The sequence below is a fragment of the Acipenser ruthenus genome, chromosome 24 (genome assembly GCF_902713425.1).
Source record: "Acipenser ruthenus chromosome 24, fAciRut3.2 maternal haplotype, whole genome shotgun sequence".
In the NCBI taxonomy this organism is placed as follows: domain Eukaryota; kingdom Metazoa; phylum Chordata; class Actinopteri; order Acipenseriformes; family Acipenseridae; genus Acipenser; species Acipenser ruthenus.
Window position 1 is genome coordinate 10,407,940 of NC_081212.1, and position 13,718 is coordinate 10,421,657.

At 41.5% G+C, this 13,718-nt stretch overlaps 22 non-coding genes across 22 annotated transcripts; 11 read left to right on the plus strand and 11 right to left on the minus strand.

Annotated features, from left to right (window-relative positions):
* The first annotated feature begins 809 nt into the window (after positions 1 to 809).
* On the plus strand, positions 810 to 949 carry LOC131700713 (U4 spliceosomal RNA). The gene has a single exon (XR_009308520.1). It is a non-coding gene; the product is annotated as a U4 spliceosomal RNA (small nuclear RNA).
* Positions 950 to 1,188: 239 nt separating this feature from the next.
* Positions 1,189 to 1,245, minus strand: LOC131700911 (U7 small nuclear RNA). Its single transcript, XR_009308720.1, has one exon. It is a non-coding gene; the product is annotated as a U7 small nuclear RNA (small nuclear RNA).
* Positions 1,246 to 1,800: 555 nt separating this feature from the next.
* On the minus strand, positions 1,801 to 1,873 carry trnav-aac (transfer RNA valine (anticodon AAC)). The gene has a single exon. It is a non-coding gene; the product is annotated as a tRNA-Val (tRNA).
* Positions 1,874 to 2,000: 127 nt separating this feature from the next.
* Positions 2,001 to 2,073, plus strand: trnav-cac (transfer RNA valine (anticodon CAC)). The gene has a single exon. It is a non-coding gene; the product is annotated as a tRNA-Val (tRNA).
* A 1,190-nt stretch (positions 2,074 to 3,263) lies between these two features.
* LOC131700714 (U4 spliceosomal RNA) lies at positions 3,264 to 3,403 on the plus strand. The gene has a single exon (XR_009308521.1). It is a non-coding gene; the product is annotated as a U4 spliceosomal RNA (small nuclear RNA).
* A 239-nt stretch (positions 3,404 to 3,642) lies between these two features.
* Positions 3,643 to 3,699, minus strand: LOC131700912 (U7 small nuclear RNA). The gene has a single exon (XR_009308721.1). It is a non-coding gene; the product is annotated as a U7 small nuclear RNA (small nuclear RNA).
* Positions 3,700 to 4,255: 556 nt separating this feature from the next.
* trnav-aac (transfer RNA valine (anticodon AAC)) lies at positions 4,256 to 4,328 on the minus strand. The gene has a single exon. It is a non-coding gene; the product is annotated as a tRNA-Val (tRNA).
* A 127-nt stretch (positions 4,329 to 4,455) lies between these two features.
* trnav-cac (transfer RNA valine (anticodon CAC)) lies at positions 4,456 to 4,528 on the plus strand. The gene has a single exon. It is a non-coding gene; the product is annotated as a tRNA-Val (tRNA).
* Positions 4,529 to 5,718: 1,190 nt separating this feature from the next.
* On the plus strand, positions 5,719 to 5,858 carry LOC131700715 (U4 spliceosomal RNA). Its single transcript, XR_009308522.1, has one exon. It is a non-coding gene; the product is annotated as a U4 spliceosomal RNA (small nuclear RNA).
* A 227-nt stretch (positions 5,859 to 6,085) lies between these two features.
* Positions 6,086 to 6,142, minus strand: LOC131700913 (U7 small nuclear RNA). Its single transcript, XR_009308722.1, has one exon. It is a non-coding gene; the product is annotated as a U7 small nuclear RNA (small nuclear RNA).
* A 556-nt stretch (positions 6,143 to 6,698) lies between these two features.
* trnav-aac (transfer RNA valine (anticodon AAC)) lies at positions 6,699 to 6,771 on the minus strand. Its single transcript has one exon. It is a non-coding gene; the product is annotated as a tRNA-Val (tRNA).
* Positions 6,772 to 6,898: 127 nt separating this feature from the next.
* trnav-cac (transfer RNA valine (anticodon CAC)) lies at positions 6,899 to 6,971 on the plus strand. Its single transcript has one exon. It is a non-coding gene; the product is annotated as a tRNA-Val (tRNA).
* A 1,190-nt stretch (positions 6,972 to 8,161) lies between these two features.
* On the plus strand, positions 8,162 to 8,301 carry LOC131700717 (U4 spliceosomal RNA). The gene has a single exon (XR_009308523.1). It is a non-coding gene; the product is annotated as a U4 spliceosomal RNA (small nuclear RNA).
* A 239-nt stretch (positions 8,302 to 8,540) lies between these two features.
* LOC131700914 (U7 small nuclear RNA) lies at positions 8,541 to 8,597 on the minus strand. The gene has a single exon (XR_009308723.1). It is a non-coding gene; the product is annotated as a U7 small nuclear RNA (small nuclear RNA).
* A 555-nt stretch (positions 8,598 to 9,152) lies between these two features.
* trnav-aac (transfer RNA valine (anticodon AAC)) lies at positions 9,153 to 9,225 on the minus strand. Its single transcript has one exon. It is a non-coding gene; the product is annotated as a tRNA-Val (tRNA).
* A 127-nt stretch (positions 9,226 to 9,352) lies between these two features.
* trnav-cac (transfer RNA valine (anticodon CAC)) lies at positions 9,353 to 9,425 on the plus strand. The gene has a single exon. It is a non-coding gene; the product is annotated as a tRNA-Val (tRNA).
* Positions 9,426 to 10,615: 1,190 nt separating this feature from the next.
* On the plus strand, positions 10,616 to 10,755 carry LOC131700718 (U4 spliceosomal RNA). Its single transcript, XR_009308524.1, has one exon. It is a non-coding gene; the product is annotated as a U4 spliceosomal RNA (small nuclear RNA).
* A 239-nt stretch (positions 10,756 to 10,994) lies between these two features.
* Positions 10,995 to 11,051, minus strand: LOC131700915 (U7 small nuclear RNA). The gene has a single exon (XR_009308724.1). It is a non-coding gene; the product is annotated as a U7 small nuclear RNA (small nuclear RNA).
* A 555-nt stretch (positions 11,052 to 11,606) lies between these two features.
* Positions 11,607 to 11,679, minus strand: trnav-aac (transfer RNA valine (anticodon AAC)). Its single transcript has one exon. It is a non-coding gene; the product is annotated as a tRNA-Val (tRNA).
* Positions 11,680 to 11,806: 127 nt separating this feature from the next.
* On the plus strand, positions 11,807 to 11,879 carry trnav-cac (transfer RNA valine (anticodon CAC)). Its single transcript has one exon. It is a non-coding gene; the product is annotated as a tRNA-Val (tRNA).
* A 1,190-nt stretch (positions 11,880 to 13,069) lies between these two features.
* Positions 13,070 to 13,209, plus strand: LOC131700720 (U4 spliceosomal RNA). The gene has a single exon (XR_009308526.1). It is a non-coding gene; the product is annotated as a U4 spliceosomal RNA (small nuclear RNA).
* Positions 13,210 to 13,448: 239 nt separating this feature from the next.
* On the minus strand, positions 13,449 to 13,505 carry LOC131700916 (U7 small nuclear RNA). The gene has a single exon (XR_009308725.1). It is a non-coding gene; the product is annotated as a U7 small nuclear RNA (small nuclear RNA).
* Between the last annotated feature and the right edge of the window lie 213 nt (positions 13,506 to 13,718).

Below are 13,718 nucleotides of genomic sequence, written 5' to 3' on the forward strand. Positions count from 1 at the left end.
GGTTGAATATCTAAATTTCCCGGGTTATATCCCGAGTTTCGACAGATGTCAGTTTATTCATATACCTACAGAATCACAGGTACAAATATTGCAGTTAAAGTTTATGCTTTTCAAATCCGTGCACGAAAGGGGGTGCCCAAATCAGAATGAAAGTCACGGGGGGAGTAATCAAAACATCGCAAAAGAAAAATACACTGCATTAAACAAATCATTTGGAGCGGTCTAAAATGAGCAATCCAGGTTCGATTCATTGTTTTGCCCTTTCGATGGCAGCAGTGTAAAAAAATGACCTGCACATTTCTCTGCTGGCTTCGGGTAGCAAACAAGAAGCAGTGATTTCCCATATGATCTAGTGGTTACGATTCCCGTTTTTTCACCCAGGTGACCAGGGTTCAACTCCCTGTATGCGAATTCATTTATTTACTTGTGGAGGTAATTGTCAGATAAAAGGATTGAAAAATGAAACCCCACATTGTAGGATGGGGAGACTTATAACTAGTGACCATTATATAAAAAAAATAAATAACGTTTGCTTATGTTAGATGCAAGAGAGCGAGACAGATAGATTTGCATCTTGGTATCCCATCACTCCTATGTGCACCAAAGCAATGACGGTCTACACTTCAGTTCATATATAATCGGAATAAAAAAGTGGACTCTGTTGCATTGTGAGGCTGCAGTGTCGATAACATAAACCTCTACGTTTGAGGGATCATTTAACTGTACTGTATTATATCGCAGTAACTTGCCCACCGGCAAGTCAAATGTCTTTGCTGTAGGGGGTAGCATTTAGTTATCCCAAGTTCTGTAGCTTTGCGCAGTGGCAGTATCATAGCCCATGAGGTTTGTCCGAGGCGTGATTATTGCTAGTTGAAAACTTTAACCAATACCCCGCCGTGGTGACTTGAAATATAGTCGCCGCTGGCAATTTTTGACAGTCTCACAGAGTCTGCTATCATGTAGTTGAAAAAACAGAACAAATGTTGACGCTTTGACATTCTGGGTTTGGTTTTGTATTCTACTGATTGGGCACAACATTTGAGTTGATCTTTTTACTCTTTATAACATACAAGTGTATTTACAAGGTTAGGGGCCGTTTCTCCTGTTGTGTCAATTATATTACTATGCAGCTGGCAGGCATTCGGAACGCGCACGCTAACAACGCGTCATCTTTCATTTTACAAAACACGGGGCATTCGACACGGAGAAAACCTTCTAGACAAATACTAAAAGAGCTAAACATCAATTTGCCTCCCCAGCCATGTTAATAGATATCTGGCTTTTTTGCAGTAGCATTAAAGTTGTGGTGACACACGAAAAAGAAACATGGAAATCTGTTTTGGGGTTGGGGAGTTAACCTACCAAACAATTTACGCACATGAATATATCATGAAAACAGCCATGCATGGAGGTCATGGGAACTCTCCGTTCTATTGCTTTCCTTTCTCCCAGATATATCATGCACATTATGTAACTTCTCTTCAAAGGCAATTTTAGTATTCAGACTGTAGTTGCAAAAATAATACAATATCTTTTGACTAGAGTTCATCTTTTAAAAACAACTACTTTGCCAACAGAAGAAAAAAAAGGCTAACAGAAGACGGTTTCGCTCCGTCGACCTCTGGGTTATAAGGCTCAGCACGCTTCCGCTGCGCCACTCTGATACAGCTGCTTCTCGAATGAAACACCCATTAATAAAATAAAATAAATCAATCAATTCTCAGTGCAACTTTTTGACGCAGTCTGCTGCTGGACTCACAGAGAGCGGAGAAGACCGCAACAAAAAAACGAACAAGCACATGTTTCCACCCGGTTTCGAACCGGGAACCTTTCGCGTGTTAGGCGAACGTGATAACCACTACACTATGGAAACTTTCACATGTACATTGTTACATTCAGCTGGGCTTTAAGTGAAGACTGCCTTGCACTGCAGGATCCAAAATGGGTAATCGGCACTGTATGCTTAGAGCGCAACACACGGATCGTTTGTTAAGCAACATGTTTCCATAGTGTAGTGGTTATCACGTTCGCCTCACACGCGAAAGGTCCCCGGTTCGAAACCGGGTGGAAACACAGCACGGCATCTTTTTTTCACTGTATGTATTTATTCTCCCCAGGTAAACAGCCACCCAGACCAGAACGATGTATTTGTAGTGTGCATGGTGCATTGTCAATGCAAGTCTGACTGTATATTAAACGGAGTGAGAATGCACTCTGCAACGTTTTGGCTTCGACTGCTGCTTGACTCACAGAAACGACAATGTTGATACTCTGACTCTTCTTCTTAAAATGCATGTTAAAATGCGGAATGTTTTCAAATTCCATGAATTCGCAGGTCTGTACAGAACAAGACGACTATCTGGTCTCACAAAATGTTGCTGGTTCTCGTAGAACAAAGAAGAGTTTGATCAACTATGTCATTCATGCCGACAAAGCTCAGGAGGGCGATCGTTAGGTTGAATATCTAAATTTCCCGGGTTATATCCCGAGTTTCGACAGATGTCAGTTTATTCATATACCTACAGAATCACAGGTACAAATATTGCAGTTAAAGTTTATGCTTTTCAAATCCGTGCACGAAAGGGGGTGCCCAAATCAGAATGAAAGTCACGGGGGGAGTAATCAAAACATCGCAAAAGAAAAATACACTGCATTAAACAAATCATTTGGAGCGGTCTAAAATGAGCAATCCAGGTTCGATTCATTGTTTTGCCCTTTCGATGGCAGCAGTGTAAAAAAATGACCTGCACATTTCTCTGCTGGCTTCGGGTAGCAAACAAGAAGCAGTGATTTCCCATATGATCTAGTGGTTACGATTCCCGTTTTTTCACCCAGGTGACCAGGGTTCAACTCCCTGTATGCGAATTCATTTATTTACTTGTGGAGGTAATTGTCAGATAAAAGGATTGAAAAATGAAACCCCACATTGTAGGATGGGGAGACTTATAACTAGTGACCATTATATAAAAAAAATAAATAACGTTTGCTTATGTTAGATGCAAGAGAGCGAGACAGATAGATTTGCATCTTGGTATCCCATCACTCCTATGTGCACCAAAGCAATGACGGTCTACACTTCAGTTCATATATAATCGGAATAAAAAGGTGGACTCTGTTGCATTGTGAGGCTGCAGTGTCGATAACATAAACCTCTACGTTTGAGGGATCATTTAACTGTACTGTATTATATCGCAGTAACTTGCCCACCGGCAAGTCAAATGTCTTTGCTGTAGGGGGTAGCATTTAGTTATCCCAAGTTCTGTAGCTTTGCGCAGTGGCAGTATCATAGCCCATGAGGTTTGTCCGAGGCGTGATTATTGCTAGTTGAAAACTTTAACCAATACCCCGCCGTGGTGACTTGAAATATAGTCGCCGCTGGCAATTTTTGACAGTCTCACAGAGTCTGCTATCATGTAGTTGAAAGAACAGAACAAATGTTGACGCTTTGACATTCTGGGTTTGGTTTTGTATTCTACTGATTGGGCACAACATTTGAGTTGATCTTTTTACTCTTTATAACATACAAGTGTATTTACAAGGTTAGGGGCCGTTTCTCCTGTTGTGTCAATTATATTACTATGCAGCTGGCAGGCATTCGGAACGCGCACGCTAACAACGCGTCATCTTTCATTTTACAAAACACGGGGCATTCGACACGGAGAAAACCTTCTAGACAAATACTAAAAGAGCTAAACATCAATTTGCCTCCCCAGCCATGTTAATAGATATCTGGCTTTTTTGCAGTAGCATTAAAGTTGTGGTGACACACGAAAAAGAAACATGGAAATCTGTTTTGGGGTTGGGGAGTTAACCTACCAAACAATTTACGCACATGAATATATCATGAAAACAGCCATGCATGGAGGTCATGGGAACTCTCCGTTCTATTGCTTTCCTTTCTCCCAGATATATCATGCACATTATGTAACTTCTCTTCAAAGGCAATTTTAGTATTCAGACTGTAGTTGCAAAAATAATACAATATCTTTTGACTAGAGTTCATCTTTTAAAAACAACTACTTTGCCAACAGAAGAAAAAAAAAGGCTAACAGAAGACGGTTTCGCTCCGTCGACCTCTGGGTTATAAGGCTCAGCACGCTTCCGCTGCGCCACTCTGATACAGCTGCTTCTCGAATGAAACACCCATTAATAAAATAAAATAAATCAATCAATTCTCAGTGCAACTTTTTGACGCAGTCTGCTGCTGGACTCACAGAGAGCGGAGAAGACCGCAACAAAAAAACGAACAAGCACATGTTTCCACCCGGTTTCGAACCGGGGACCTTTCGCGTGTTAGGCGAACGTGATAACCACTACACTATGGAAACTTTCACATGTACATTGTTACATTCAGCTGGGCTTTAAGTGAAGACTGCCTTGCACTGCAGGATCCAAAATGGGTAATCGGCACTGTATGCTTAGAGCGCAACACACGGATCGTTTGTTAAGCAACATGTTTCCATAGTGTAGTGGTTATCACGTTCGCCTCACACGCGAAAGGTCCCCGGTTCGAAACCGGGTGGAAACACAGCACGGCATCTTTTTTTCACTGTATGTATTTATTCTCCCCAGGTAAACAGCCACCCAGACCAGAACGATGTATTTGTAGTGTGCATGGTGCATTGTCAATGCAAGTCTGACTGTATATTAAACGGAGTGAGAATGCACTCTGCAACGTTTTGGCTTCGACTGCTGCTTGACTCACAGAAACGACAATGTTGATACTCTGACTCTTCTTCTTAAAATGCATGTTAAAATGCGGAATGTTTTCAAATTCCATGAATTCGCAGGTCTGTACAGAACAAGACGACTATCTGGTCTCACAAAATGTTGCTGGTTCTCGTAGAACAAAGAAGAGTTTGATCAACTATGTCATTCATGCCGACAAAGCTCAGGAGGGCGATCGTTAGGTTGAATATCTAAATTTCCCGGGTTATATCCCGAGTTTCGACAGATGTCAGTTTATTCATATACCTACAGAATCACAGGTACAAATATTGCAGTTAAAGTTTATGCTTTTCAAATCCGTGCACGAAAGGGGGTGCCCAAATCAGAATGAAAGTCACGGGGGGAGTAATCAAAACATCGCAAAAGAAAAATACACTGCATTAAACAAATCATTTGGAGCGGTCTAAAATGAGCAATCCAGGTTCGATTCATTGTTTTGCCCTTTCGATGGCAGCAGTGTAAAAAAATGACCTGCACATTTCTCTGCTGGCTTCGGGTAGCAAACAAGAAGCAGTGATTTCCCATATGATCTAGTGGTTACGATTCCCGTTTTTTCACCCAGGTGACCAGGGTTCAACTCCCTGTATGCGAATTCATTTATTTACTTGTGGAGGTAATTGTCAGATAAAAGGATTGAAAAATGAAACCCCACATTGTAGGATGGGGAGACTTATAACTAGTGACCATTATATAAAAAAAATAAATAACGTTTGCTTATGTTAGATGCAAGAGAGCGAGACAGATAGATTTGCATCTTGGTATCCCATCACTCCTATGTGCACCAAAGCAATGACGGTCTACACTTCAGTTCATATATAATCGGAATAAAAAAGTGGACTCTGTTGCATTGTGAGGCTGCAGTGTCGATAACATAAACCTCTACGTTTGAGGGATCATTTAACTGTACTGTATTATATCGCAGTAACTTGCCCACCGGCAAGTCAAATGTCTTTGCTGTAGGGGGTAGCATTTAGTTATCCCAAGTTCTGTAGCTTTGCGCAGTGGCAGTATCATAGCCCATGAGGTTTGTCCGAGGCGTGATTATTGCTAGTTGAAAACTTTAACCAATACCCCGCCGTGGTGACTTGAAATATAGTCGCCGCTGGCAATTTTTGACAGTCTCACAGAGTCTGCTATCATGTAGTTGAAAGAACAGAACAAATGTTGACGCTTTGACATTCTGGGTTTGGTTTTGTATTCTACTGATTGGGCACAACATTTGAGTTGATCTTTTTACTCTTTATAACATACAAGGTTAGGGGCCGTTTCTCCTGTTGTGTCAATTATATTACTATGCAGCTGGCAGGCATTCGGAACGCGCACGCTAACAACGCGTCATCTTTCATTTTACAAAACACGGGGCATTCGACACGGAGAAAACCTTCTAGACAAATACTAAAAGAGCTAAACATCAATTTGCCTCCCCAGCCATGTTAATAGATATCTGGCTTTTTTGCAGTAGCATTAAAGTTGTGGTGACACACGAAAAAGAAACATGGAAATCTGTTTTGGGGTTGGGGAGTTAACCTACCAAACAATTTACGCACATGAATATATCATGAAAACAGCCATGCATGGAGGTCATGGGAACTCTCCGTTCTATTGCTTTCCTTTCTCCCAGATATATCATGCACATTATGTAACTTCTCTTCAAAGGCAATTTTAGTATTCAGACTGTAGTTGCAAAAATAATACAATATCTTTTGACTAGAGTTCATCTTTTAAAAACAACTACTTTGCCAACAGAAGAAAAAAAAAGGCTAACAGAAGACGGTTTCGCTCCGTCGACCTCTGGGTTATAAGGCTCAGCACGCTTCCGCTGCGCCACTCTGATACAGCTGCTTCTCGAATGAAACACCCATTAATAAAATAAAATAAATCAATCAATTCTCAGTGCAACTTTTTGACGCAGTCTGCTGCTGGACTCACAGAGAGCGGAGAAGACCGCAACAAAAAAACGAACAAGCACATGTTTCCACCCGGTTTCGAACCGGGGACCTTTCGCGTGTTAGGCGAACGTGATAACCACTACACTATGGAAACTTTCACATGTACATTGTTACATTCAGCTGGGCTTTAAGTGAAGACTGCCTTGCACTGCAGGATCCAAAATGGGTAATCGGCACTGTATGCTTAGAGCGCAACACACGGATCGTTTGTTAAGCAACATGTTTCCATAGTGTAGTGGTTATCACGTTCGCCTCACACGCGAAAGGTCCCCGGTTCGAAACCGGGTGGAAACACAGCACGGCATCTTTTTTTCACTGTATGTATTTATTCTCCCCAGGTAAACAGCCACCCAGACCAGAACGATGTATTTGTAGTGTGCATGGTGCATTGTCAATGCAAGTCTGACTGTATATTAAACGGAGTGAGAATGCACTCTGCAACGTTTTGGCTTCGACTGCTGCTTGACTCACAGAAACGACAATGTTGATACTCTGACTCTTCTTCTTAAAATGCATGTTAAAATGCGGAATGTTTTCAAATTCCATGAATTCGCAGGTCTGTACAGAACAAGACGACTATCTGGTCTCACAAAATGTTGCTGGTTCTCGTAGAACAAAGAAGAGTTTGATCAACTATGTCATTCATGCCGACAAAGCTCAGGAGGGCGATCGTTAGGTTGAATATCTAAATTTCCCGGGTTATATCCCGAGTTTCGACAGATGTCAGTTTATTCATATACCTACAGAATCACAGGTACAAATATTGCAGTTAAAGTTTATGCTTTTCAAATCCGTGCACGAAAGGGGGTGCCCAAATCAGAATGAAAGTCACGGGGGGAGTAATCAAAACATCGCAAAAGAAAAATACACTGCATTAAACAAATCATTTGGAGCGGTCTAAAATGAGCAATCCAGGTTCGATTCATTGTTTTGCCCTTTCGATGGCAGCAGTGTAAAAAAATGACCTGCACATTTCTCTGCTGGCTTCGGGTAGCAAACAAGAAGCAGTGATTTCCCATATGATCTAGTGGTTACGATTCCCGTTTTTTCACCCAGGTGACCAGGGTTCAACTCCCTGTATGCGAATTCATTTATTTACTTGTGGAGGTAATTGTCAGATAAAAGGATTGAAAAATGAAACCCCACATTGTAGGATGGGGAGACTTATAACTAGTGACCATTATATAAAAAAAATAAATAACGTTTGCTTATGTTAGATGCAAGAGAGCGAGACAGATAGATTTGCATCTTGGTATCCCATCACTCCTATGTGCACCAAAGCAATGACGGTCTACACTTCAGTTCATATATAATCGGAATAAAAAAGTGGACTCTGTTGCATTGTGAGGCTGCAGTGTCGATAACATAAACCTCTACGTTTGAGGGATCATTTAACTGTACTGTATTATATCGCAGTAACTTGCCCACCGGCAAGTCAAATGTCTTTGCTGTAGGGGGTAGCATTTAGTTATCCCAAGTTCTGTAGCTTTGCGCAGTGGCAGTATCATAGCCCATGAGGTTTGTCCGAGGCGTGATTATTGCTAGTTGAAAACTTTAACCAATACCCCGCCGTGGTGACTTGAAATATAGTCGCCGCTGGCAATTTTTGACAGTCTCACAGAGTCTGCTATCATGTAGTTGAAAAAACAGAACAAATGTTGACGCTTTGACATTCTGGGTTTGGTTTTGTATTCTACTGATTGGGCACAACATTTGAGTTGATCTTTTTACTCTTTATAACATACAAGTGTATTTACAAGGTTAGGGGCCGTTTCTCCTGTTGTGTCAATTATATTACTATGCAGCTGGCAGGCATTCGGAACGCGCACGCTAACAACGCGTCATCTTTCATTTTACAAAACACGGGGCATTCGACACGGAGAAAACCTTCTAGACAAATACTAAAAGAGCTAAACATCAATTTGCCTCCCCAGCCATGTTAATAGATATCTGGCTTTTTTGCAGTAGCATTAAAGTTGTGGTGACACACGAAAAAGAAACATGGAAATCTGTTTTGGGGTTGGGGAGTTAACCTACCAAACAATTTACGCACATGAATATATCATGAAAACAGCCATGCATGGAGGTCATGGGAACTCTCCGTTCTATTGCTTTCCTTTCTCCCAGATATATCATGCACATTATGTAACTTCTCTTCAAAGGCAATTTTAGTATTCAGACTGTAGTTGCAAAAATAATACAATATCTTTTGACTAGAGTTCATCTTTTAAAAACAACTACTTTGCCAACAGAAGAAAAAAAAGGCTAACAGAAGACGGTTTCGCTCCGTCGACCTCTGGGTTATAAGGCTCAGCACGCTTCCGCTGCGCCACTCTGATACAGCTGCTTCTCGAATGAAACACCCATTAATAAAATAAAATAAATCAATCAATTCTCAGTGCAACTTTTTGACGCAGTCTGCTGCTGGACTCACAGAGAGCGGAGAAGACCGCAACAAAAAAACGAACAAGCACATGTTTCCACCCGGTTTCGAACCGGGAACCTTTCGCGTGTTAGGCGAACGTGATAACCACTACACTATGGAAACTTTCACATGTACATTGTTACATTCAGCTGGGCTTTAAGTGAAGACTGCCTTGCACTGCAGGATCCAAAATGGGTAATCGGCACTGTATGCTTAGAGCGCAACACACGGATCGTTTGTTAAGCAACATGTTTCCATAGTGTAGTGGTTATCACGTTCGCCTCACACGCGAAAGGTCCCCGGTTCGAAACCGGGTGGAAACACAGCACGGCATCTTTTTTTCACTGTATGTATTTATTCTCCCCAGGTAAACAGCCACCCAGACCAGAACGATGTATTTGTAGTGTGCATGGTGCATTGTCAATGCAAGTCTGACTGTATATTAAACGGAGTGAGAATGCACTCTGCAACGTTTTGGCTTCGACTGCTGCTTGACTCACAGAAACGACAATGTTGATACTCTGACTCTTCTTCTTAAAATGCATGTTAAAATGCGGAATGTTTTCAAATTCCATGAATTCGCAGGTCTGTACAGAACAAGACGACTATCTGGTCTCACAAAATGTTGCTGGTTCTCGTAGAACAAAGAAGAGTTTGATCAACTATGTCATTCATGCCGACAAAGCTCAGGAGGGCGATCGTTAGGTTGAATATCTAAATTTCCCGGGTTATATCCCGAGTTTCGACAGATGTCAGTTTATTCATATACCTACAGAATCACAGGTACAAATATTGCAGTTAAAGTTTATGCTTTTCAAATCCGTGCACGAAAGGGGGTGCCCAAATCAGAATGAAAGTCACGGGGGGAGTAATCAAAACATCGCAAAAGAAAAATACACTGCATTAAACAAATCATTTGGAGCGGTCTAAAATGAGCAATCCAGGTTCGATTCATTGTTTTGCCCTTTCGATGGCAGCAGTGTAAAAAAATGACCTGCACATTTCTCTGCTGGCTTCGGGTAGCAAACAAGAAGCAGCGATTTCCCATATGATCTAGTGGTTACGATTCCCGTTTTTTCACCCAGGTGACCAGGGTTCAACTCCCTGTATGCGAATTCATTTATTTACTTGTGGAGGTAATTGTCAGATAAAAGGATTGAAAAATGAAACCCCACATTGTAGGATGGGGAGACTTATAACTAGTGACCATTATATAAAAAAAATAAATAACGTTTGCTTATGTTAGATGCAAGAGAGCGAGACAGATAGATTTGCATCTTGGTATCCCATCACTCCTATGTGCACCAAAGCAATGACGGTCTACACTTCAGTTCATATATAATCGGAATAAAAAAGTGGACTCTGTTGCATTGTGAGGCTGCAGTGTCGATAACATAAACCTCTACGTTTGAGGGATCATTTAACTGTACTGTATTATATCGCAGTAACTTGCCCACCGGCAAGTCAAATGTCTTTGCTGTAGGGGGTAGCATTTAGTTATCCCAAGTTCTGTAGCTTTGCGCAGTGGCAGTATCATAGCCCATGAGGTTTGTCCGAGGCGTGATTATTGCTAGTTGAAAACTTTAACCAATACCCCGCCGTGGTGACTTGAAATATAGTCGCCGCTGGCAATTTTTGACAGTCTCACAGAGTCTGCTATCATGTAGTTGAAAGAACAGAACAAATGTTGACGCTTTGACATTCTGGGTTTGGTTTTGTATTCTACTGATTGGGCACAACATTTGAGTTGATCTTTTTACTCTTTATAACATACAAGTGTATTTACAAGGTTAGGGGCCGTTTCTCCTGTTGTGTCAATTATATTACTATGCAGCTGGCAGGCATTCGGAACGCGCACGCTAACAACGCGTCATCTTTCATTTTACAAAACACGGGGCATTCGACACGGAGAAAACCTTCTAGACAAATACTAAAAGAGCTAAACATCAATTTGCCTCCCCAGCCATGTTAATAGATATCTGGCTTTTTTGCAGTAGCATTAAAGTTGTGGTGACACACGAAAAAGAAACACGGAAATCTGTTTTGGGGTTGGGGAGTTAACCTACCAAACAATTTACGCACATGAATATATCATGAAAACAGCCATGCATGGAGGTCATGGGAACTCTCCGTTCTATTGCTTTCCTTTCTCCCAGATATATCATGCACATTATGTAACTTCTCTTCAAAGGCAATTTTAGTATTCAGACTGTAGTTGCAAAAATAATACAATATCTTTTGACTAGAGTTCATCTTTTAAAAACAACTACTTTGCCAACAGAAGAAAAAAAAGGCTAACAGAAGACGGTTTCGCTCCGTCGACCTCTGGGTTATAAGGCTCAGCACGCTTCCGCTGCGCCACTCTGATACAGCTGCTTCTCGAATGAAACACCCATTAATAAAATAAAATAAATCAATCAATTCTCAGTGCAACTTTTTGACGCAGTCTGCTGCTGGACTCACAGAGAGCGGAGAAGACCGCAACAAAAAAACGAACAAGCACATGTTTCCACCCGGTTTCGAACCGGGGACCTTTCGCGTGTTAGGCGAACGTGATAACCACTACACTATGGAAACTTTCACATGTACATTGTTACATTCAGCTGGGCTTTAAGTGAAGACTGCCTTGCACTGCAGGATCCAAAATGGGTAATCGGCACTGTATGCTTAGAGCGCAACACACGGATCGTTTGTTAAGCAACATGTTTCCATAGTGTAGTGGTTATCACGTTCGCCTCACACGCGAAAGGTCCCCGGTTCGAAACCGGGTGGAAACACAGCACGGCATCTTTTTTTCACTGTATGTATTTATTCTCCCCAGGTAAACAGCCACCCAGACCAGAACGATGTATTTGTAGTGTGCATGGTGCATTGTCAATGCAAGTCTGACTGTATATTAAACGGAGTGAGAATGCACTCTGCAACGTTTTGGCTTCGACTGCTGCTTGACTCACAGAAACGACAATGTTGATACTCTGACTCTTCTTCTTAAAATGCATGTTAAAATGCGGAATGTTTTCAAATTCCATGAATTCGCAGGTCTGTACAGAACAAGACGACTATCTGGTCTCACAAAATGTTGCTGGTTCTCGTAGAACAAAGAAGAGTTTGATCAACTATGTCATTCATGCCGACAAAGCTCAGGAGGGCGATCGTTAGGTTGAATATCTAAATTTCCCGGGTTATATCCCGAGTTTCGACAGATGTCAGTTTATTCATATACCTACAGAATCACAGGTACAAATATTGCAGTTAAAGTTTATGCTTTTCAAATCCGTGCACGAAAGGGGGTGCCCAAATCAGAATGAAAGTCACGGGGGGAGTAATCAAAACATCGCAAAAGAAAAATACACTGCATTAAACAAATCATTTGGAGCGGTCTAAAATGAGCAATCCAGGTTCGATTCATTGTTTTGCCCTTTCGATGGCAGCAGTGTAAAAAAATGACCTGCACATTTCTCTGCTGGCTTCGGGTAGCAAACAAGAAGCAGCGATTTCCCATATGATCTAGTGGTTACGATTCCCGTTTTTTCACCCAGGTGACCAGGGTTCAACTCCCTGTATGCGAATTCATTTATTTACTTGTGGAGGTAATTGTCAGATAAAAGGATTGAAAAATGAAACCCCACATTGTAGGATGGGGAGACTTATAACTAGTGACCATTATATAAAAAAAATAAATAACGTTTGCTTATGTTAGATGCAAGAGAGCGAGACAGATAGATTTGCATCTTGGTATCCCATCACTCCTATGTGCACCAAAGCAATGACGGTCTACACTTCAGTTCATATATAATCGGAATAAAAAAGTGGACTCTGTTGCATTGTGAGGCTGCAGTGTCGATAACATAAACCTCTACGTTTGAGGGATCATTTAACTGTACTGTATTATATCGCAGTAACTTGCCCACCGGCAAGTCAAATGTCTTTGCTGTAGGGGGTAGCATTTAGTTATCCCAAGTTCTGTAGCTTTGCGCAGTGGCAGTATCATAGCCCATGAGGTTTGTCCGAGGCGTGATTATTGCTAGTTGAAAACTTTAACCAATACCCCGCCGTGGTGACTTGAAATATAGTCGCCGCTGGCAATTTTTGACAGTCTCACAGAGTCTGCTATCATGTAGTTGAAAGAACAGAACAAATGTTGACGCTTTGACATTCTGGGTTTGGTTTTGTATTCTACTGATTGGGCACAACATTTGAGTTGATCTTTTTACTCTTTATAACATGCAAGTGTATTTACAAGGTTAGGGGCCGTTTCTCCTGTTGTGTCAATTATATTACTATGCAGCTGGCAGGCATTCGGAACGCGCACGCTAACAACGCGTCATCTTTCATTTTACAAAACACGGGGCATTCGACACGGAGAAAACCTTCTAGACAAATACTAAAAGAGCTAAACATCAATTTGCCTCCCCAGCCATGTTAATAGATATCTGGCTTTTTTGCAGTAGCATTAAAGTTGTGGTGACACACGAAAAAGAAACACGGAAATCTGTTTTGGGGTTGGGGAGTTAACCTACCAAACAATTTACGCACATGAATATATCATGAAAACAGCCATGCATGGAGGTCATGGGAACTCTCCGTTCTATTGCTTTCCTTTCTCCCAGATATAT